The sequence below is a fragment of the Ursus maritimus genome, unplaced genomic scaffold, assembly GCF_017311325.1.
Source record: "Ursus maritimus isolate PB19 unplaced genomic scaffold, ASM1731132v1 scaffold_15, whole genome shotgun sequence".
NCBI classification, from domain to species: domain Eukaryota; kingdom Metazoa; phylum Chordata; class Mammalia; order Carnivora; family Ursidae; genus Ursus; species Ursus maritimus.
This window is the reverse complement of record NW_024423897.1, coordinates 31,816,277-31,838,702: the sequence shown is the minus strand read 5'-3', so window position 1 is coordinate 31,838,702 and position 22,426 is coordinate 31,816,277.

Genomic DNA, 22,426 nt, shown 5'->3' with positions numbered 1-22,426 from the left:
TATGTAAGGCTCGATGACAGCAAGTATTTTTTAAATACCCTGTATACCACCTGGATTAGTGTTGAGAATTTATCACTGATGAACTATGTTCTCTTTCTTGATATTAACCTCTGTTTTCTGTTAAGCTACATTGTAAATTTTTCATCTTTGAATATGTCCTTTCATACTTAAAATTTTAACCTTTTCTACCTCTTAGGGCATAAAGTTCTGGCAATGTTGCTTTCATATCTTCATTTCCATTTTTTGATGGCTCAAAATCTTTTGATTTTGAGATTTAAATCTTAGCCCAACGGAATTAAAACAAGAAAGCCACTTAGATGAGGAAGAATTAAAGCTGATTAGATCAGTTAATTTGAGGGTCCACATGGGAGGAGAATACTTGTCACAACGGGTATCTGTTACTGGTTTCTCCTTTGCTCATATCTATGTCCTGCTGTCATCATGCAATGCAACCTAAATAATTGAGAGGGAGCCTGTTCCAATCTAGGCTCTGTACCTAAGTAGATTTGGAGATGTTCACCTTGTCCTCAAATTTCTATCTTCAGCCAGTTTACCCAGCAGCCAACTTAAGAGCTCCTCCTCATCACACAAGTGTCTAAAATTCATTATGCCCAAAGTTTGAACAATGACGCATCTTTCCAAATGTGTGCATCCTGAGATTTCTTCAATTTTTATAATCAGCACAATTTCTTGATTTTCTCAAGTTAGAAACATGGAAATAATATCAGACCCTTTTTCTTCTTGACCCCCTTATCGAGTCAAAAGCTAATTCTTGTGTTTTCAAACCCACCTACTTTTCTCCACCTCTTTTGCCCTTATTCTAGTTCAACCCTCATCATCTCTCACCTGAATTCTTGCAAAATATTTTTATTTGGCCCTTCTAATTTATTCTTTACATAGCATCCAGAGAAATCTTTTAAGAAACAAATATGATTAGTTCCCTCTCTTGCTTAAAATTCTTTAACAGTATTAGATTGCCTTTAAAATACAGTCCAGGGGCGCCTGGGTGGCACAGCGGTTAAGCGTCTGCCTTCGGCTCAGGGCGTGATCCCGGCGTTCTGGGATCGAGCCCCACATCAGGCTCCTCTGCTATGAGCCTGCTTCTTCCTCTCCCACTCCCCCTGCTTGTGTTCCCTCTCTCGCTGGCTGTCTCTATCTCCGTCAAATAAATAAATACAATCTTTAAAATACAGTCCAGAATGCTTCTCACAGTCCACAAGACCTTGAATAACCTCTTTTTCTCTGACTCAGGCTCCTCCCTCCTCAGTCTCCGCGAGCGTTACTGGAATTCCTTCTGATACCCGAGTATTCCATGTTCCCACTTACTGCTGCTCCCCATGCTCTCCCTGACCTTTCCTCTCTCTTTAGCTAGCCAGCACCTACTTGCCCTTTTGAACTCAAAGTATCACTTCCTCTAGGAACCTGCTGTGATTTCCAAAATAAGTCAGGTAATTTTTTGTACATTCACAACTCATTAATTTCATTCCATATATTGTATTACATTTATGATTTTATAATTATTTGTATGAAAATTGGTTTTAGCTTTCCCTGTTATAATGTAAGTTTATTCCATGACAGCGAGTATGTCTGTATTTTGTTCGCCTCTATATCTATAGGATATAGGAGAATACCTGAAAAATAGGAGTTTTTCATATTCATTCAACACATGGATGTCTCTTTCTTATAAGAGGTCTATTATTTATTGAGATTATGAAACTTATTTTGGTTTTGGGCATACAATTAACATCTGTGTGGCTAAACCGATGAATACAGGTGAAACATTGGATTACACATTATTCTTTTTGGCAAAATTGCCTTCCTTTTCACTGCCTTCGTAAGAAGCTATTCACATTTGAAAACAGCATGTACGGGAAGATAGCAGGCTCTGTCACAGGCGTCTCAAGACAGGACTTCTTGTGATTCTGGATCTGTGTTAGTTAACTGTTCAGGCTGGCACGTCACTGAGGAGCGGTGTTTCAGTGCTTGTCCTTTTGTTTTAGTGCTTCATTATACACGTGTTTATATCTTGTTGGACAGACACAGGCTGTAGTTAATGACTGAGAGCCACCACTAAGCAACTGTCAATGAAAAATGCAGAGCAATCAAATCAAATCAATAAAGATAGTAAAGATCAATTGCAGGAAGAGGTAATGTAGTTAGATTTCATATTGTCTGGCCTGTTTCAGGCCGCTTGGAATGTATTTTAGGCTTAAATACATTTATTGTAACCATGTTGTTATTGGCAAGGTTTTTAGGACCCTTGGGGATAAAATCACCTTTCCTTTTTCTTTTTTATACCTTTTATTTTAGTGCAAAGAACATGAGGTTGGGAGTCAGGGGTCCTGAGTTGAAATCCTAATTACAAATTTTGCAATGTTATGAACATTATTAGCCTTTGAGAGGTCCTGCTATAAAATGCCTGGCAGATTACAGAAGCTGGGTAAATATTTGTTTTCTCTTTCCACATATTATCCCTTGATTTTCTCTTTCTTTGTTTTCTTTACCCCAACTCTTTTGTCATAGTCTTCCCGGTCTGTGAGACTCTTGACCTTTTAATTCCAGGGTATTGACTGGCTAAAATATTAGCCTGCAGATTCTCCAGAATTCTGTAACTTAGGGAAATTTAACCCTTCCTTAAGCATATTAGTAACTAGTGAAAAATTCTATTTCTTTATTTTTACTGATGAAGTATCTGTTTCCATTGACTGGAGAGTTTAGAATCTTTCTTCAGGATGCTACATGTCTACAGCTAATCAATTTCTAGTTGGATATTGTAAGCTTAGATTAGCTGAGTTCATCTAGGATTTTGTTGGGTTGGTATAGTGCTCTAACTGCGTAGATGGCAGAGAGAAGCTGGGTAAGTATAATGTAGCCTAGTGAAAAATTATGAGATCTGTAGTAAAAGGACATTGGTAAAAATCATCCTTTGCTCATTAGCTACACAAATTTGAATAGACCATTAAAAACCTCAGTTTCTTTATTTACAAAATTGGATACATTTCTGATAGGGTTTTTTGTGAGTATGAAAGACATAGTGCATGTGTAAAATTTATTTTAAGAAGGAAAGCATTCTGACTCTTGTAATTTATTTTTTCTTATAAGATAAGGCAAAGCTTAGTTCATAATCCAGACATGAAAAAAGAGGGTCTGACTATGTATCTGGAAAAAATATAATGAAGAATAGCCAAATGGAAGCAGACCAACAGAAAGGAGATCAGTATTTGTTCAGTTCGTAGAATTTCCTGGGGCACAGAGATTCTAACTCCTACTTCTCTGGTAACGGTCCTAGAAGAAAGGAAGAAAACTTTGGATTCATCCTGCCTCATCACAATATCCAGAATCCCCTAGATGACTACCAGAGAAAGTTGGTTCAGCTTTTCCTCAAGAAGTCATTCCATACAAGAAAAGAAGCTTTGCCTGACTCCTCACCCACAGAACTAATCTGATACCTTTTGAACCTTTGGGATGGGACATGAAGATGGATTAGTTGTTGCTAAAAATATTTTAAGTGATTAAAAACAGAGCCCACTGTTGGCCCCATACCAAGTGGCTCAGGGAACATGGAGGAGTTGAGGGTGGTTTACCTGCTCGCTGTGAAACTCCTCCTTGAATTCTACTTTGGTTACCATTTGACGTTGGTAGTTGGGGTAGGTGAGATGGGAGTAGATAGCTAGAATTCTCAAACAGAAAGGATGTTAGATGACTATTTCATGCTCTCTCCTCTCTTTTCTTACCATCAACACCTACTCACCCACCCTTACTCTCAGCTGATGTATTCGCTCTCAGTTTTACAGAATACAGGGCGGCAATCGCAGGAGAAGGGTCACAAGTTCCCACATTACAGCTATTCACTGGCCAGCATCTGCACCCTTATATTTTCTCATTTTTTGAGAGAGAGAGGGAAAGAAGAAGAGAGAGAGAGCATGAACAAGTAAAGGGGGGAGGCGGGGAAACAGGGAGGAACGAGGTAGAGAATCTTCAGCAGGCTCCACACCCAGCAGGAAGCCTGAGGTGGGGTTTTATTTCACGACCCTGAAATCATGACCTGAGCTGGAATCAAGAGTGCTGCACTTAACTGACTGAGCCATTCAGGCGCCCTTGAACCCTTATATTCTGCCCTCCCTCTTGCTGTGTTCCCAGCAGAGACAACCTCTTCAGTTGTCCCTCAGATGCTGTTCTCACATCTCAGGGCTATTTCCCCAGTAATACTCGTCTGCATCGTCAGTTTTCCTTCCTGGTGGATTATTCTCATTATCTACTTATAAGCTCTTATTTTAACAATCTCCACTAAACCTTTCCCGTCACTTTCCCTTTAGTAATCACTCAATTCCTTTACTCTTCTTTACAGCAAAACCCTTCAAAGTGTAGTCTTTACTCACTACCTCTATTTTTCCTCTGCCATTCTCTCTTGAACCCACTCAAATCATGCTTTGCCTCTATTATTCCAATAAAAGTACTGTTGTCAACAAGTTCCAGTTGCTAAATCCAAGGGTGAAATATCAATGCTCATCCGAGTTGTCCTTTCAACAGTATTAGACACAATAAATCACTTATTTCTTTTCTTTCATTTTATTCTCTTTTCTTTTTGAAGTGCTTTTTGTTTTGTTTTGTTTATTTATTTATTATTATTTTTTACTGGACTTCCAGGATGCCACTCTCTTCTGGTTTTCATCATCCTCACTGACCACTCCTCAGTCTTCTTCGCTGATTCCTCTCTATCTCCCCCACTTTAACAACTAATGTTGGAGTATCCCTGGGGCTCAGGATTTATACCCCTTCTTTTCTCTGGTTATACTCATTTCCATGGTAATCTCATTCAGTCTCATGGCTTTAAATCTTAATAACACTTTGATGACTACCATTCTGAAACTTGAAACGTAAACCCTCAAAATCCAGACATATATATGCAACTCCTTTGTGGGCATCTGCACTGGAGTTTAATGAGTTTATTAAATTTAGCATGTCCAAAATTGAATTCTTGAGCTTTCTTCTCACACCTACTCTTTCTATGTCTTCTTCCTTACAGCTTATGTCAAATCAAGTTTCCTTGGAGTCATCTATACTTCCTCTTTCCTTCTAACTTCATAAAGAAAGTCTTGATATACTTACCTTTAAAATACAGCCAGAATCCACCATATCTTTTCACCTCTGCTGCTACGGGCCCAAACCACTATCATTTCTTACCAGAATTACTACAGAAGGCTTCTTTTTTTTTTTTTTTTTAAGATTTTATTTATTTATTTGACAGAGAGAGAGAGAGCCAGAGAGAGAAGGAACACAAGCAGGAGGAGTGGGAGAGGAAGAAGCAGGCTCCCAGCAGAGGAGCCTGATGTGGGGCTCGATCCCAGGACCCTGGGATCACGCCCTGAGCCGAAGGCAGACGCTTAACGACTGAGCCACCCAGGTGCCCCACTACAGAAGACTTTTAAGCAGTTTTCCATGTCTACTCTAACTCCACTTACTCTTTTGTTAACACAGTGCTCATAGTGATCTTGTTAAATCATAAGTCAGCTCATGTCAAGAACTTTCTATTTCAATCAGAATCAATGCCAAAATTCTCCAGTGTCTGTAAGACCTTACGTGATTGGTCCTCAATTACCTCTCTTAGTTTCCTTTTACTCTTCCTTTGCCCCATCTGGCCTTACCACAATGGCCTTCTTGCTGTTCTTACGGTGCCGGTCAGATTTCTACCTCAGAAATCTGAGGTAGATTTTCTTTTTCAGTTTGTATCTTAGCTTAGGCTACCCAGAAACAGAGGCATAGGGTTTATGTGATATTTTCAGGGAGTCCAGTGCCAGGGAAGAGAAGAAAGATACCGAAAAGGAGGGAGACACGATGCAAGGACACATTGAACTGGCCTCCGTTTAGTGCAATTTGTTGTTTGATTCAGTAGACTGCACTTTTAAGCAGCACTGTTTCTGGGAACGTTAAGGGGGAAGAATTTATCCACAGGCTCCTTTTTTGCCTTGTTAAACTTTAGGCACATGGACATTAATTCCTCTGTATTCCAGCTTGTGCCAGTGTGAGTTTAGGTGTCCAAGGGTCTGCAGCAATATCAACAAGAAGCCCTGGGGCAGAAGGAAAGAAATTATATCCATCAAAGTCCATGCAAAACTGGGACAAGACACAGATGAGGCCAAGAGGATCTCAGGGAGGCATAAGAGATGTCTGATAGACTGCCTGGAGTGCTCTTCTCCAGATGTTGACATAGCTCACTCTTCCTTTGTGCAAAGAAGGCTTTTACTCGAATGCCACCTTCTCAGTAAGACTTTTCCTCAGCTTCCCTTTTACAGTTGTAGCCACCTACGTATTCCCAATACCCGTTTTCTGCTTTTTTTTTTTTCCCATATTACCTTCCAGTAAACCTTAAAATTACTCACTTATTTTGTTGTCAGTCTTCCTCACTAGACTCTAAGCTCTCGGACAGCTGTGATTTTTGTCTGTTTTGTTCATGGTTGTATTACCAGACTAGCACATGGTATGTGTTTGACAAGTAGTGAATGAATCACTTACAAAAGGTCTTTGGCACTGTAAGCTTTCACGATACACTCGAATTAAATATATAGAACATTCTAATCAATGTGTAGATCATATGCTTATTTTGTCAAATAATCAAATATTTTAATCATTCAAAGAGAACGAGGAATATTTCCTAGGCAGGTCCTAAAACAGGTTAATGAAGGAGAAGATTCATTAATGTCCACTGACGTACAGGACGCTTGTTTGTCCAGCTTCTTTATTCTCTAAGTTGCCTTTCAATAATTTTCTTTATTGATGTTTTCCATTAAATCTCTATGGAAATAACTGCAAGGATTGGTGATAAGTTCATTCTTTGTTCCACCCTCCCCTGGATGTTAGCAGTGAATTACTGTGAGTCAGACAGTGATAACAGAAGAAGACCTGTGGACACAAGGTTCTGAGTGAAATGGGATGTCGAAACAAAAAGGTGAAGTGGAAAAAAATGACTTAAGTTAGTTCCCATAAGCATACATAATAAGCATCATAAGTTATGGTGCATATTATTAAATAATAATCATCATTGATCTGCTTTATCTGGTGTAACTCTGCAAGAAGCAATAATGTTCTCTGCCATTATAATTGAAGAGAAAAAGAGCCAAAGAGTCGGTAGCAATGGTACGACTACTTTATAATTTTTTTTCTTAATATTAGTATTATTTTCTTCTGGGAGCTATGTGGGGGCCTGATGAGTCATTGATCCTGACGTGCCTGCATCTAAATCCTGGTTCAACCATTCATTAGCTTATGTAGGATTAAGATAGTCCTTAAACTTGAAGTCTTGTTTTCTTTAAATAAAGAAAGTGGAGATGATCATACTTAAACTCCAAGGTCAATATTGACAATTAAATAAGATGAGAGAAAGAAAGTACTAGCACATAAAAGATGTGTAATACAGGCTAGATCCTCCCATGTTAACGGTTATCAAGAAACAACGTCGTCATAAAGTATTAAAAAAGCACAAAGTAAATAATTTAAAGTAATTCAACTTTTAAATTAAAAATAATAATTTTATGCAATGATTATTTCAGTTTTATTCATATTAAAGATAAAAGCCTTGTAATTGGCCCAGCATTGAACATCACTGTGTTGAAATGTCACAGACAGGACACCTCAGATATCTGAGCTCCAGGGTTATGGTGTTCTCTTAGCACTTGTATAATTTAGAGAAACTCGCTCTTCGCCATAAAAGTTAGCTTGCGGTACAGAATATCTCATTAAGCAACAAAAGTCTGCTTAAAGTTAGCAGTCTAGAATGTTTCATTAAGCCATGGAGAGATAATTAAATTCCCTTTGCAGACTAAGGAAGTTGATGTCCAGATGTGCCAGTTATGAATTTACAGCTCCAAACCAGCACTTCATTGCCTGTGTTGTGAAAATACAGCTGGGTCCTTTAAATAGATTTCCTTTGTCATCTGTCACAACGTTGTTTTAGGGATAGAGCACATTGGAGGGAAACCCTTTATGGTTCTGGACCCAACTCCAACATGGGTGTTGGCAGGGCTTCCGATACAGCATCAAGCACTTCTCAGACACCAACAGGGTGTCCAAGAATTCACCTCAACTCAACTCAGTTCTAACACTATCTACCCAGAAATAGCATTAGGTTGCATAGGTTAAAAGTTCAGTCCTACAGACTGTCCTCCACCCTCCGGATGCCAGCAGCAAGTTCATATTGTTACCTGTACTTCTGTCCAACTGGCTACAAATCAGAGGTTCCCAAGATCCCCTGCTTGGGTTCAATTAATTTGCTAGAGCAGCCCACAGAACTCAGAAAAAATTTTATTTACTAGATTACCGGTTTATTATAAAAGGACATAACTCAGGAACAGCCAGATGGAAGAGGTACGCAAGGAAAGGCATGGGAAAAGGGGTAGGAACTTCCATACTCTCTCTAAGCCAGAAGCTTCATTGTATAGGCACAATTGATTAAATCATTGGCCATTGGTGATTGATTCAACTTCTGATATTTCTCTCCTCCTTGGAGGCCTAGAGGTAGGACTGAAAGTTCTAACCCTTTCTTCAAAGGATCGGCTCCATTGGCAACCAGCCCCCATTCCTAGGTGGGGGTCCGAAAGTCACTGCATTAACATAACAGAAGACACCTTTATCACTGTCAACACTTCGGAAATTTCAAGGGTTTTGGGAGCTGTGAGCAGGAAATTGTGGACCAGAACCACGTATATACATTTCTTTTCAGTCACAATATCACAGGAGCTGAAGGAAGAAAGTGTTACTGTCTTCCTGGCCCCAGTTTGTACCTCTTGCCAGCCTCCTGCCAAATGCTTGCTCTAGTGCTGGGTTCCTGCCATGCGCGGTGCTCGGGAACCCCCACTGGCCAGCAGCTTCCCCAGGGATGGCCCTGCAGCAGAGACTCTCGGCTGGGGCACAGCTCTGCCCATTGCCCCTACACCCACTTGAGCAAAATGCGATGGGTTCTGAGGCATTAGAGCTCCCTCTGGATGGCTCTCTGGAGGGTGCGTTACCGCCAAGTTCAGTGACAGAGCATCTCAGCAATGCCCAAGAAGATACGGATCTCACTCTGGGAGGACCTCTTTTTTGGATGCTGTCTCAGACCTGGAGGTTGAGACTGCTCCTTGTTTCTGCTATTTCTATATCCTTTAGAGTTCTAGTTCTCCGTACTTCATGCTAGCCAATTCTCTATTACTTCAAGCTCCTGTTATAGTTAATAATTATTTACGTTAATCCTTCCCTGTTCAAGTGACTATGGGGTTTGTTTCCTTGTTTGATCCCCATGGGTACACCAGGGTTTATTAGTATCTACATGGGACCATGCGACAACAAATCTGTTCTATCTAGATGTCGTTCTGTAAACCTGTTAACACAAGTTTATCTCTTGAAGTGCAACCAAAAATGGTAAATAAAGAAGGATAAAAGGATTATGAGTCATGTAGTCATTTTACTTGGGAAGACATCTACAGAGACATGTCATAGGGGGGAGGTTGTAGGAAAAAGACACATTATTTGAACAGAGTATGCCAGAACGTTATGTTTTAGAGTTACATAGTAACAATGTGAGAATGTTGATTTTGGTGTCCAGGCCTTCCTAGAGTGTCAGTCTATAAGAAAAAACACTTCCAAATGGGTTTTACACACTAGTCATTTGAATTTTATTTGACACTGTTTTGATTTAAATTAAATCTACTGAACAATTAAACCATCCCCTGAACGATAGGGGAATTTATCAAAAGGAAGATGGATGATACACTGCTATTATTTTTAAACCCACTGTGGTTGCTCCAGCATTTCTTTAAGATATCTGCTAATTGGTAGTAGGTTGAAGAGTGTCTGCCAGAATCTCAGAACGCAATCCACTTTGGAAATAGGCTCTTTTCAGATGTAATTAGTTAAAATGAAGTCATACTGGATTAAAGTGGTCCCCTGTCCAGTGAGAGGTGCCCTTCTAAGAAGAGGAGAGGACACAGCCATAAGCACAGAGGACGAGGCAATGTGAGCGTGGAGGCAGTGACTCATTCATCAGCCAAGGAATGCCAAGGGTTCCCTACAACTACTAGAAGTTAGGAGAGAAGCATAGGATAGGTTTTCCCATCCCAAATCTTCCTGCAATAACCAACCAAATGTGCCAACACCTTGATTTCAGACTTAAAGTCTCCAGAAGTGTGAGAATAAATTTGTTGTTTTAAGCCACACCCAGGCTATTAGAGCGGCTTTAGGAAACGAATACACCGTTATTGGGCTAGGTATAAAACAAAAACCATTCATGTCCCCATGGCTGCTAGTCATCTTTTGATATTTCCATTGATAGTTTAAAAGCTTGTTTTTATATAATATTTTTTTATTCGGAGGGACTTTTTCTTTTTGTGGCATTGTAAGAAATTGTAGCTGCTGAAATGGCAGCCAAAAATTGGAATGTGGCCTTGTGGAGAGTCTTAAAGGATGGGGGCGTCTAATAAGCTTTCAATGCAGTCATTAGTAACCAACTTTTGGGAGGAAATCCTGCAGAAAATCCTACGGAGTTCCTGAACATTGACATCCTCAACCCACACTCTACTTCATTCACTTCCTTAATTCAGAAATGCTTCTCTCAGATACCAGGTAGCTTTAGGTCAGCCCATAATTTCCACAGTGACCCCAAGGACAGAGCTGATGACTTCTGGACCTCCTGCGATTAGTGTTGATTAGGGAGAAATGATTGGGAACTACCAAGGCTATAATTTCTCCCATTATAAAACCATTAATTTCACTGTATTACCTTCTTCCGAAAATGGCCTTGCTCAGAATTGCCTGTCACTTCCCCACAGCACGAATTCTAGCCTGCATCTTGTTTGGACTAAACAGCACACCTAACATCCTCTCGTATATTCTACATCTTAGGGATTTTCCTCTCTCCTCTTTTTATATGAACCCCTGACTTTATTTTTATATTCTCCACGGTGCTCTAGTATACCGTGCATTTTGAATGAAGACCTACTTTATTATATGAATGGCTTCAAGGATATAGATTTTTAAAGTTTTCAGTACCGACATCTCAATTGCTTCTGGAATGTGAATAACACCTTAAAACGTACTATTTCCCAGATGATAAGAGCCTAACATTAAAAAGAAATTAATTAAAAATGACTCCAAAGAAAGTCCATATGAAAGTTTTCTCTAATATTTTTGCAATTTTTCTGTAAGTTTGAAATCATTTAAAATAAAAAAGTAAAACAAACAAACTAACCCAAAAAAACCCTTCTAAAACATAAAAGTTAAATATCTACGTAATGTTAGTTTTTTCTTTCCTAACTCCTCTGAGACTCAGAACTGAAGTCAGAGCAATCAAGGCCAACCTGAGGAGGAAAGGAAGGCAGTGCCCCCATCCAGGGCCTGATCTCAGAGGTGATGGGAAAGCCTTGGTGGAGGACATCGGTATCGGTGCCTGACAGGAGCACCTTCTCACGCCTCATAGCCCACTTTCGATTTTCCTTGTAAGCGACTATCTCCCATCCCTCTCCATTGTCCTTTGTGCAGGGCTTGATTGGGAAATTGACTTCAGCCCCAGCTCAGACCAGTCAGACTCGATTCTGTTTCTTGCTTGAAGTTATTGGGAAAGAAAAGTGTTCCTTGGTCATCTTGACTCAGTGTAGAAAACCCTACTTAAATATAGTCAATGCAGGGGAAAGAAGAGCTGAGAGATGGAGGAAAATCAAGCCCTCATGAGACTGTGTGAGATCCCAGATCCAGTTATCCCAAAGCTGCTTCTGTTTCGGTTTCCATTAGACTGAGAAGTAGCCCCTCCTTTTGGGGGGGGGAGCTTAAATTAATTAGAGTTGGATTTCTATCACTTACAAATTGAGAAGGTAAGAATTAGCTTGGACTGAGAAAGTAAAATCTGCCTGGCCATTCATCCGGCTGGAGTAACAGGCAGAGATAAAGCCTGCTCGGCAAAGTGAACAGGAAACACTCTTTCTCCCAAGGACACGCTGTGGCTCTAAAGTATCCTAAGGACACCGTCTTGAGTGACTGTGGCTACTTGAAATTCTACCAGTAAGAATGAGACCTCCCACTCCTGCAAGCAGGATCTGAGTCGCTCGGATACAAGAAAGCAGCCTCTGCTCACAACCCAGGAGCAGAGCTTTGGAGAAGTGGGTTTCTCACCAGCTACCTTCTTTGTAGGGCCAAAGGCAATAGGACACTGGGTCCACTTTGTCATCCAGACTGTTTCACAGCCGTACTTGCTGCAATCATATTAAAATAGTGTTGTTTTGAAATTCCATCTAAACTCCATCTTACACAGAACTCTGTAACAGCTCTCTGTTCTCCTTTGTTTGGTGAGATGACCCACGTTTCGTCTCCTGCGTGGTCTCTCTCATATCGATGGGCAAATAAATCTGATTTCTTAAACTGATTAAACACATAAAACTGATTTGTGAAACCAGTAACAGGTAGTTGCTGGTGGTGTCAGGTTGACTAGGCTTAGGAAACAAAAGGGTTTTAATTATGATAGCCTTTTTTTTTTTCCAGTAGTAATTCCTGCACCCAAATTGATTTTAAAATTAAAGATCCAGTCATATATTCTTCCCACAAAGTCAATCTCATGGAAAAGTCGAGACTTCAAAGCAGTTGTTTTAAAGTTGAGCTCCGTGGTAGTTTCTCAAAGTGGGATGCCTGTTCCAGTAGCATCAGCAGCACTTGGGGGCGGCTGGCAAGGCAGAATCTGGTGCCTCATCCCTGACTTGCTGAATCAGAATCTGTCTTTTATGAACATTCTGGTAATTGTATGCACCATAAAATTTGAGAAGTGCAACTCCAGGGAGTCTTCATAGGGCTTCCCAAGAAAACTCACCAGTGGAGTAGGGGCACAAAGCTCTTGGCCTCTCCCTTATGAGCAATCCTGTAATGCTTTATTTTGTGAGTTTTACTTTTTCCTTTTCTGTAAGTGCTTCTATAAAGAAGAAACATTTGAAAACCACTATTTTAAGCCCTGTTGATACTTCATTGTGAATGAGCTCATCGGATTGTGAGGGAATAGGTTTTGTTTGCAGTGGATAAAGGAAGAATCCTACGAAAGAGAAGCTGTGAACCTGAACACGGAAGTCCCCTACCCAATTGCGTCATTTGTATGGAGACGGCTGCTGGCAGGAGCTGCTGGTTCTTTTAGGGTACATGCACCTGGGGTCCTAGAATGGGTCTGAATAACAGAAGCAAGAGGGCGGGTCTATCAGAGGCCTATTTGTATAAGAACCAGGAACATTCCTAGGATAATTTCTTGAGAGAAGGAGAAGCCATGAAGATAAATTTGACCAGAAAGGAAGCATGGTCCTCAGAGGGGAGTAGTGACTTTGAGACTAGCATGTGACTTTGAGAACAGCATGGTGGCTGTCACTGGAATTAATTTCTGTCCCAAGTCCATAGATAATGGGGTGAGGGGCAGGGAAGGAGAGAGAAAGGACTGATATTGGGTAACTATCAGGATGCCAGAGTCTCTCTATTTGAATGTAACATAGAGGGAAGGGAAGCATTTTACACCTGCCTGCGTTCGGCCATGATTGGTCTCCGCTTTGGTACCTGAGGGCTTTAGCTCTGCACTGATGCCCGGCTGGGGATAAGCAGTGCCTACTGGGCAGATTCTTGGGTCTGGTAGAAAAGAGGCCAAGATTGGAGGCTGAAATGAGTGTCAAGATGAGGAAGTAACAAGAGCCGGCAGCCGGAAAATGTGGAGTTTTTTATTAAGCACACAGGAAACATCTTCTGGGGACCCAGGTGAGTGTGGGGAAGGGAACAGTCTTCCAAAAGGGTGTGTGAGCAGAGGTCTTGTGTAGAAGCAGGCGTCTGTGGAATTCTAGTTACTGTATCCGGGCAACCCCACTTGTATCTACAAGCAGAAGAAGCAAGGAAAATTGTGCAAGAGATTTTGTAGAAATTCAAAATGTAGAACAAACAAACAAAAAAACCCAAAACAAAAAACAAAACTATATGTTGGCTAACTGAACATTAAAAAAAAAAAAAAGAAGAAGAATGGGGAAAAAAAGGTAATCCCTTCCCCCACCCTTTCCCAGCTTTTTTTTAAATAGATGCATCATAAGCCAGTTCCCCTGGGTGGATATTCTTTGCAACAACTGAGTTGACCTTGTGGTTAAGAGATGGGGTTTTTCTATGCTTGGAGTGAACAACATACAGTATATTTTCCCCTAAATTCCTCCAATGTTGTTAGTATTTCTCCAAGGAATACAAGACGTGGAGGACACTGCCTGGTACTTTTCTGAACCCTCCTCACCGCAGAACGGGGCTCAGCACGTGCATGCCCTTCTCAAGCATTTGTCTACCATTTGACTGGGTCACATCTACTCACAATTTAATTTTGTTGTTTCCAAACATGTTTTAATAACTGCCATGCCCCGGGAATGCAGAAATAGCTAAGATATGCCTCTTCCTGTCAAAGTTTAAGTGAAGGATTCATCATCTTATAGTTCAACGAGAAAAGGATTATTGCTTCTATATTAATATTTTCTGCCTTTTCCTCATGCCGAAATAAAAACCAGTCGGCAGACACACGTTCCCCTCAAAATGAAAGAGCACAATTTAATAATAGCTGAGCACTTGTGTTGAGGCAAAAGATTTCTCTCAATTATTTCTCAGTAAAACCCCAGGAGGATAAGTTTACACATTTCTATGAGGTAAAAAGTGTGAGGGGAGAATAAGGGCTCTGACAAGTTCTTCAGGAACTGCCAGCATTGGTGTTCTTCACCTCTCTCCTCTGCCTGTCACTTAGGGCACTAAATCCCACTTTCTAGAATTCAATGTGGTTTTAATGTGGTTCACCTTTACTTAATAGCTAGCTCTGGATGTTTCCGGGAATACATCTATCCATTCAACGGAAGGGTGAATATGGTGGAAGGAGCCTAGTTACACTGAGGTTTGCTTCTCGAACTTGATTCCAACGCAGCCTGTATTATGGCTTATGACTCAGGATTTTGGTGAACTGCATGCTGAGGGAGCCAATGCTGAAACCGTCCATCACTGTATTAGTAAGGGACAGTCTTATTTTCTACTCTAAAACAGGTATTTCCTCCAATTCCAGATGACGTCTTCACTCTTTGGATCGAGAAAGCGTCACCATTTTCACCCTGTGTGGAAGAGACACTGCCTTATGGGGTCTGCTTTACTTTATGAAGTCCGCAACTCCCGGCAAGAGAAAGTTTCATCTGACGTCCTGGAGGTGAGGAGAGGAGGGAGAAGTGATGGAGCCTCTGCTTTGGCTGTTTTAGAGGCACAGAGAGCATGGGGCAGACACGTCTGTACCACGTGCTCCTGTGCACGGCGACAGGGAATGTGGCAGGGAGAGGGGGCGTCCACTTTTCATTAACACATGGCCTTGACCAACCTCTTTCCAATTAGACTTACTGCAGAAATAGTCCTTTTTCCCCTAGGTTTTCAGGAACAACTGTTCCTGAAAGCTTTGCTGTCTGGGGATATTATTTTGAAAAGTTCATTGAGAATAAATGGATGTTTGTTTGTTGTTTATTTGTTAAAAGACAAAATGATGCCAAATGTTGGCTCCATTGAGAAAGTACCAAAGATGTGCTTCATCCATTTTCCTAAGGAACATTTTAAAAATGTTTTGTAGAGCTTAGTGGGGAGCTTACCGTACAGTAGGTATTTGGCAAATATTTGCTAAATAACTGACTAAATGAATAATGGCTCTGATAAACTACAGCAATATGATCTTAAGGACAAAGACGTGACTATGTGGAGTATTATTTGCAGATATACACTGTTTCGCAAATGTCAAAATCATTACAACTTTATAAATAGAAATCCTCTAATGTCATGAACCCACCAATGTGTGTAACAAGCAGAACTTTTGGGGGGACTTACGCCCAAGTTCAGCCCCCAAAATAATCTTGGACCACATGTTTTTTGTGTGTTTGTTTTGTTTTGTTTACTGGACTGTCTTTAAATTACTATCACAATGTTTACATTTTGTTTGAAGGCTGATTTAACCCCAGGACATAGGGTTTATTTGGTGAAATACAAAGGCCATTTCCTTTTTGAAATAGTGTTTCATGCATTGAGCATAGCGAAGGTTCAGCAAAAGTAGATTTCCTTCACCCTAAGCTTTTAACCTCAAAAATGGCATTTTATAAAAATAATACTGAATTAATGTAATATTGCTATATTAATATTGGTCTTCTGTGTGGTAATATCAGAAGCTAAGAGCATCAGACTCTGGAGATACCTAACTTTGATGTAATGGAAGTACTCATGGCATTGCCTTATTGGTGAAGAATATATCCTTTCACAGAGGAAATCCTTATATGATGATTCATATTTAAAAAAAATAATTATATTTGCTCGTGCTCTGAGTCATGTTCTATTTAAGAGATTTACTTTTGGACTTATAATGAAGCACTGATAAATACGAAATAAAAAAATGAAGATAACTGGTACCAGGACTTTATTAGGCATTTCACTGGATACAAAGAAAGTTATTTTTTACATTAAGAACAACAATCTTATCCAAAAAATTCACATTTGCTAAACAGAATAGTGGTAGGCATGTATTTTCTTTACACCACATTTATTAAAGTATCAATGACCAGATCCTAAAAAGAGAAGGCACAGATCTGTCTCCCTCTGGTGCATTTCTGGTGTCTGATGAAGGAAATGTCACCAGCTCTGCAAACTCCCATCCTTTAGAAATGAAGCAAATCAATACAAACGTGTGCAAGCAGGGACCATGAGATGGAAACGTTATATTAAGGAATCTGGATTTTCTTGTCACTTACAGGAATTTCAAAAGAGGCGGTAGGTACCAAAAATATTCCAAAACTCCATCCACATTCAGGCCATGTCAAGGATTCACTGTTGGATAAAATGGTCTTTGAAAACTCTATTTTAGGAATTCCAACATAATTCTATTCTCTGCAAACTGTTCTAGAAAGTGGCCTTAGATCTCATTGTTCTTACCCTGGGGTGTCTTGAGTTTTCAATTCCTTCAAAAAAAAAAAAAAAAGGCTGGTTGTTATAATTTGCTTTGGCAAATCTCCCTGGCAGGTACCGGTTCATTGTCAGGGTCCATATTCTATCCCCTGCCCAACTCCAACCCAGTCTCCTGAGGTGGCTCTGACAAGGCTGTATCTATATCCCGGACTCTTTTTTTCTCTTTTTTCAGCAATCAAGAGAGTTTTTTTTTCTATGTCCAATTTCTATGTCCAATAATTCCATAGATGATCAGTTCTAAACTGATAAAAGTAATTTGTGGTGGGGAGTTAAATGAGGGGATTAACGGATTAGTTTGTTACCTCTCCGAATGAAGAGGAAATTGACTTTTAAAAGAGGTGCTGGCATTGAGTTGGAAGGTGCTACCACTTCCCAGGGACATTTTTAACGTGTAGTGTGTTTTTGGGTGTCCCAGTTACTGGGGAATGTTACTTAAGGGGCTAGTGGGGGAGACTCTGGATCTTGCAACGGGATGGTAAAGGGAAATTTTGAATGTGGAGGCATTAATCATACAGAGGCACTTGCTTGATTGATTATGCCATCTTTATTTGAGTTGGTCCTTTGTAAAGCATCCGTGGAACTCGGTATGGACCAACATTTTCCTTCACGAAGGGTATTGGGACTATAGATTTCCATGAGATATATTAATATAAGGGTTTAGAAGGAGGTAGGATCTCACCCTTTATAGGTAGCCCAACTGAAAAAGAGAGAGTCAAGATGGATAGGATTGCCAGAGGAAAAAATACAGGACACAGCCAGTTAAATTTGAACTTCAGATAAACAATGAATCAGTTTTTAGTATGTCTCATGAAATGTTTTGGAAATTCTTATGCTAAAAAATACTGTTTATCTGAAATTTGAATTTCACTGGGTGTCCTGTGTTTTATCTGGCAAGCCTAAATATGGAAAAGAAATAACTGACGATAGAGAAAGAAGAGGAAATAAGAAGATTGATTAATATTCCACACCCAGATCCCAGGCTCAAGGAAGATTACAACGTTTTTGCTTTGAGCATGACAACTCATGCAGATCCTTGAATTAGTCATGCATTTTCTATTGCTAGACTACACGTAGGCAGATAGCAAAGGTGTAAAAGGATATTGTATGCCTGTGTGTATGCCACCTAATGTTGATGGGTCTTCAGCGACTCTCACAGAGCCTAGGCAGTTCATCTTAACTGAGAAGATCCAATTTTTAAGAAGCAATGGTTTGAAAAAACACTTTTTCCTGGAAAATTTATCCTCACAAACAGAATGGTTCCGTGTTTGGAAGAAGTGCACTGGTTCTGTTGCTGATGGAAACAAACATGAATCTAACTTTTTTGCATGATAATGAAGTTAATAAATGATTGACACTGGAAACTTTCCAGAAGCTTCAGGTGCTCTTCAAGCTTAAGTATTTGCTTGGGGGAACTCAGATAATTTCTAAAGCACATTCCTCATATGATTTTTTTTAAAAGGCTATTTTAACAAAAACGTAATTTCTCTTTAAATTTTGATCCCAAATTACGACAACAAAAAATGGCAATGAATTAAGGCTGGTCATAATGTGCCCTTTTTCTTTAGGATAAGTTTGATTTTTGATAAGATACAATATATTAACACACCAACCACATACAAGCACATACTTTTGACTCATACAAATATACATTTAGAACTAATATCTACGAAATAGTATCACAAATGAAATCAAAACTGCACAGTTTTCAACAGACTCAATCAATACATTTTACAAATTCTACAGAATATTTTATTGGTGTTGTTGGGAAAACAAACCATTTAGAGCATTATTTAAAACTGTATGTAACACAGGAGCCACCAAGAAGTTATGGCAAATTAGCATTTACACCATCGTGTCACTGAAATCTAGTTGAAGAGACTAGAGTGCTGTAAAATAAAATACTTTTAAAAACCTTGCTTGGCATATCCTGAGGGACACTGTGCATTATTTTCTGTTAGCAATTCAAAACTCAAGCACTCAGCCTATGGCGCTCTCACTCGGATGAGTAACCAAAGTTTAGGAGACTGTGTCATTGGATCTGTGAAACTCTAGAACTGGAAACTCATGAGCACACGCCTTTCCTGAGACGTCCAACTTCCCAGGCTGGACTGCTAACAGGGGAGAAACTGAACAGGCAACCTTGGCTAAAACATGCCCGGACCTCAAAGAACTTAAAACAGCTTTAAGATGAGTGTTTGTTTGTAATTTATATTCAAGTCCATTTTCACTTCTCCAGGTTGAAGTGTAATTGACGTATTTAGACTATTATACTAGGCATTTCTTATTTATGATGGTCTCATTTTTCACTGGTTTTCAGTGATTTCTTTCTCCTCTTTAATATTTAAATATCTGAATTTATGTTTATGCCTATGAATGTAGGAAATATTGATTTTAAGAGTTAAAATGGCATAGAATCAAGTTGAGTGATTAGAGAGTGCAGTTTTAACTTGAATAATGTGTGTGTGAGATGTGCATCCCGTGTGTGTGTGCGTGTGTGTGTTTGCATGTGTGTACACATACAGGTGCATATATGCCAAACACTTCATGCTCTAGTACATTCCCTGTTAGGTGGCGCTCCCTGTAAAGTGAGTTTTCCCAGTATGGCTGAAAGTGAATATTGAGGTCATCATATAGAATATCCTAAGGCTTTGAAAAGATGCCTCCTCATTCTCTGCATTCATATGATCGTGTAGTAATAAGGGAGACATAGATGATAATGGCAGGAGTGTTCACCATTTTGGTCCTTCAAAATTACAGACGGGAAAGCAAACCAAAAAATGATATTCTTTGCATACTTTCCCTCATCCTACCCACTCCTTTGATTTCCTGCTGCAGATTGGGTAAAAGTTGGATTTTGTTTCTGTTTTTTGCCTTGCAGGACTTGTGATATAGTCTCAAGAAAAAGCAAAAAGCAAAAGAAAAAAGAAAGCAAAAAAAAAAGTGCACCAAGATGTATCGTCTACTATCTTGGGGCCTATTTGTAGCCCTTGTGCTCCTAGCTCTCGGGAAAGACAATGCCCCCCTAAGACAAAGGAGCAGAGGCTGAGGGTAAGCTCTGATTGCATAATACTAGTCCTCACCCGCACTTTTTATTGAAGGCCCACAGCCTGCTCCCTAAATGTGCTCCAGGGCAGGGTCAATGGACAGAAGACAGCCAAAGTCGCCTTCTCTCCATTCTCTTTTCCAAGGACTCCATCCTGGTGACTCTCCCTCTAGCTGGAGGACCCATAGTTCACTTCTACCTGTTCCCTCCTTTAGAAATTAAGGCAAGTCCATTTACTCTCGGTGCCTGCTACAGAGGGACTGTATGTCCACATGGAAACCATAGCATTGACTTGAAAGTACTTTTTGTCAAACAAGGTTTCTGTGTGCATATCATTAATAGCAATAACAAGCTTTCTCCAGTTAAAAAACTGCACAATTAGTCTAAAGCTTCAGCATGTTTGTTTTTTCCAGCACCCAAATGACAAATATGACAAAGCTAATTCTAAGCAAACATTATAAGAAAGCATCTAAGGTCAGGAAAATACAACATAGTTACCTCTATATTTTATTCATTCTTCATTAATATGTTGAAAGATTTGTTTTCTGTCCTATTTATAAGTTAAATCCTTGTGTCATTGCAAGTGTGCTTGGCTGAAGATCCTCCCGAGGGATGAATCGTGAATCATCAGAGAGAAAATCTGCTCACAAAGCAAATTTACAGGACGAAGATTTCAATAATCCAGAGTCCTTTAAAAATGATTCATATTCAATTGCACATTAAGAGCAGATGAAAGAGCTAAAAAGACAATAAACTGCAAGGGGAGGGAAGGTGGAAAGAAAACTATATTTATAAATAATTAAGTCCCCAGCTAGAATATTTTTACAAAAATATCTGAATATGGTCAGCCACTCTACTTTCTAAGGTCTTATCACTGTTTTCATACCTTGTTAAAGGTTTCAGTCCCAAAATTAAATTATTTCATATCATCAATGTTTTTGCTTGAAAATAACTGTGGCTGTGTCTGCCCATGTCTGTGTGTCTGTGCGCATTTGTATCTGTCCACTAGCAGGAGTGGGTGGACGTTGGCATACTGTGTGCAGCGAGACATAGACACACAACTGGACTGTGGAACTGTTGCGTGTATATGCATCTTACCGGGTCTACTGAGCAGACCTACACACTCTGCATAAACATTCTCTTCAGTATAAACAATTTCTCTTGCTTCCCTGCAGCTGCTAATAAGTACTATTTTTTGACAATGAGTATTTATAATCTTGTAACCAGCTCTTGATTATTCATAATCTTGACATAATCAACCCCCTTGCCTAGGTCTAAGAGATTAAACCACGTGTCCTATGTTTAAATTAATTAAAAACTGAGGGCCTGCTTTTATTTTTCTATGGCCCTACTTTGCAGGGACCGCATTTTCCCAGGGAACTACTGAGGAGCAATTATTTCTAAACATGAAGATAAAATAATTCATAATTATAAGAATGTCAGCAATTTGTAGATTTTTAGAAGTGCCTCACAATATTCCTGTGAGGCACATGGTTGAGGGTTATCGTGCTCTCTTAAAATTATCTTAGAGTTGTCAAATATCACAAAGACATCACGGAGGAAGCGAGGCTCAAAGTCCTGTTACCATTTTTCTTCACCATAGACCCGGACTATCAAATCTTGGGACACTGAAAGGTTCTGTGAAACTTTTGCTTCTGCCCCGTCTCGATCCTGGGGTAGGACAGAATCCAGAAATGATGGGTCAGTGTTAATCTTCAGTGCGTCTGCCCAGATCACGTGTACTTAAGAATCCCCTAAAGACATTTCATGGATCTTTGAGATTTTATGGACATTGTTTCAAAAACTCGAATTCTTTCTGCCATCTTTCCTCTTTCCTCAACTTCAGGTAAAAATCTGAATTGAAGCTTCTCAAAATATGTTCCTCAAAATCTGGGATTTAGAATTACATATTTGGAGATCCCAATCTTGTAGGAAAGCTTGCACAATCTTTTATTTATTTCTTCTTCCTTTTCTATCTTTCTTTTTTAAATCAAGAGAATTGTTAGGGGAGATTTTTGTAAGAGTTCTTTTCAGAGTTTCCCGATTTTAACACATTTGTCATTATTTTTCATTTACTGAGCATTTGCAGGGCGATATTGTTTAAGAGATTCCTGAATTAAAATGGCATCTATCTCTTCCCCCTCCGCCACCTTTCACTACAGAGTTGGCACTAATTGTTCTTCCAAAAAAGTTTTTACACTATATTTATAGCTGCCTTAAATAGAAATACTGTGAAACACTGTTATTTTCATATAACACAAAGATCACTGATTACGTCCTCCAATATTACTGATGCAGGGAAACTGACTTGATGCATATTTTCTACGACCAAAAGTTAGCAATGATCCATCAATTGCAGATGACTACAGAATATTATATTATACCAAGTCTCACAAAAACAAA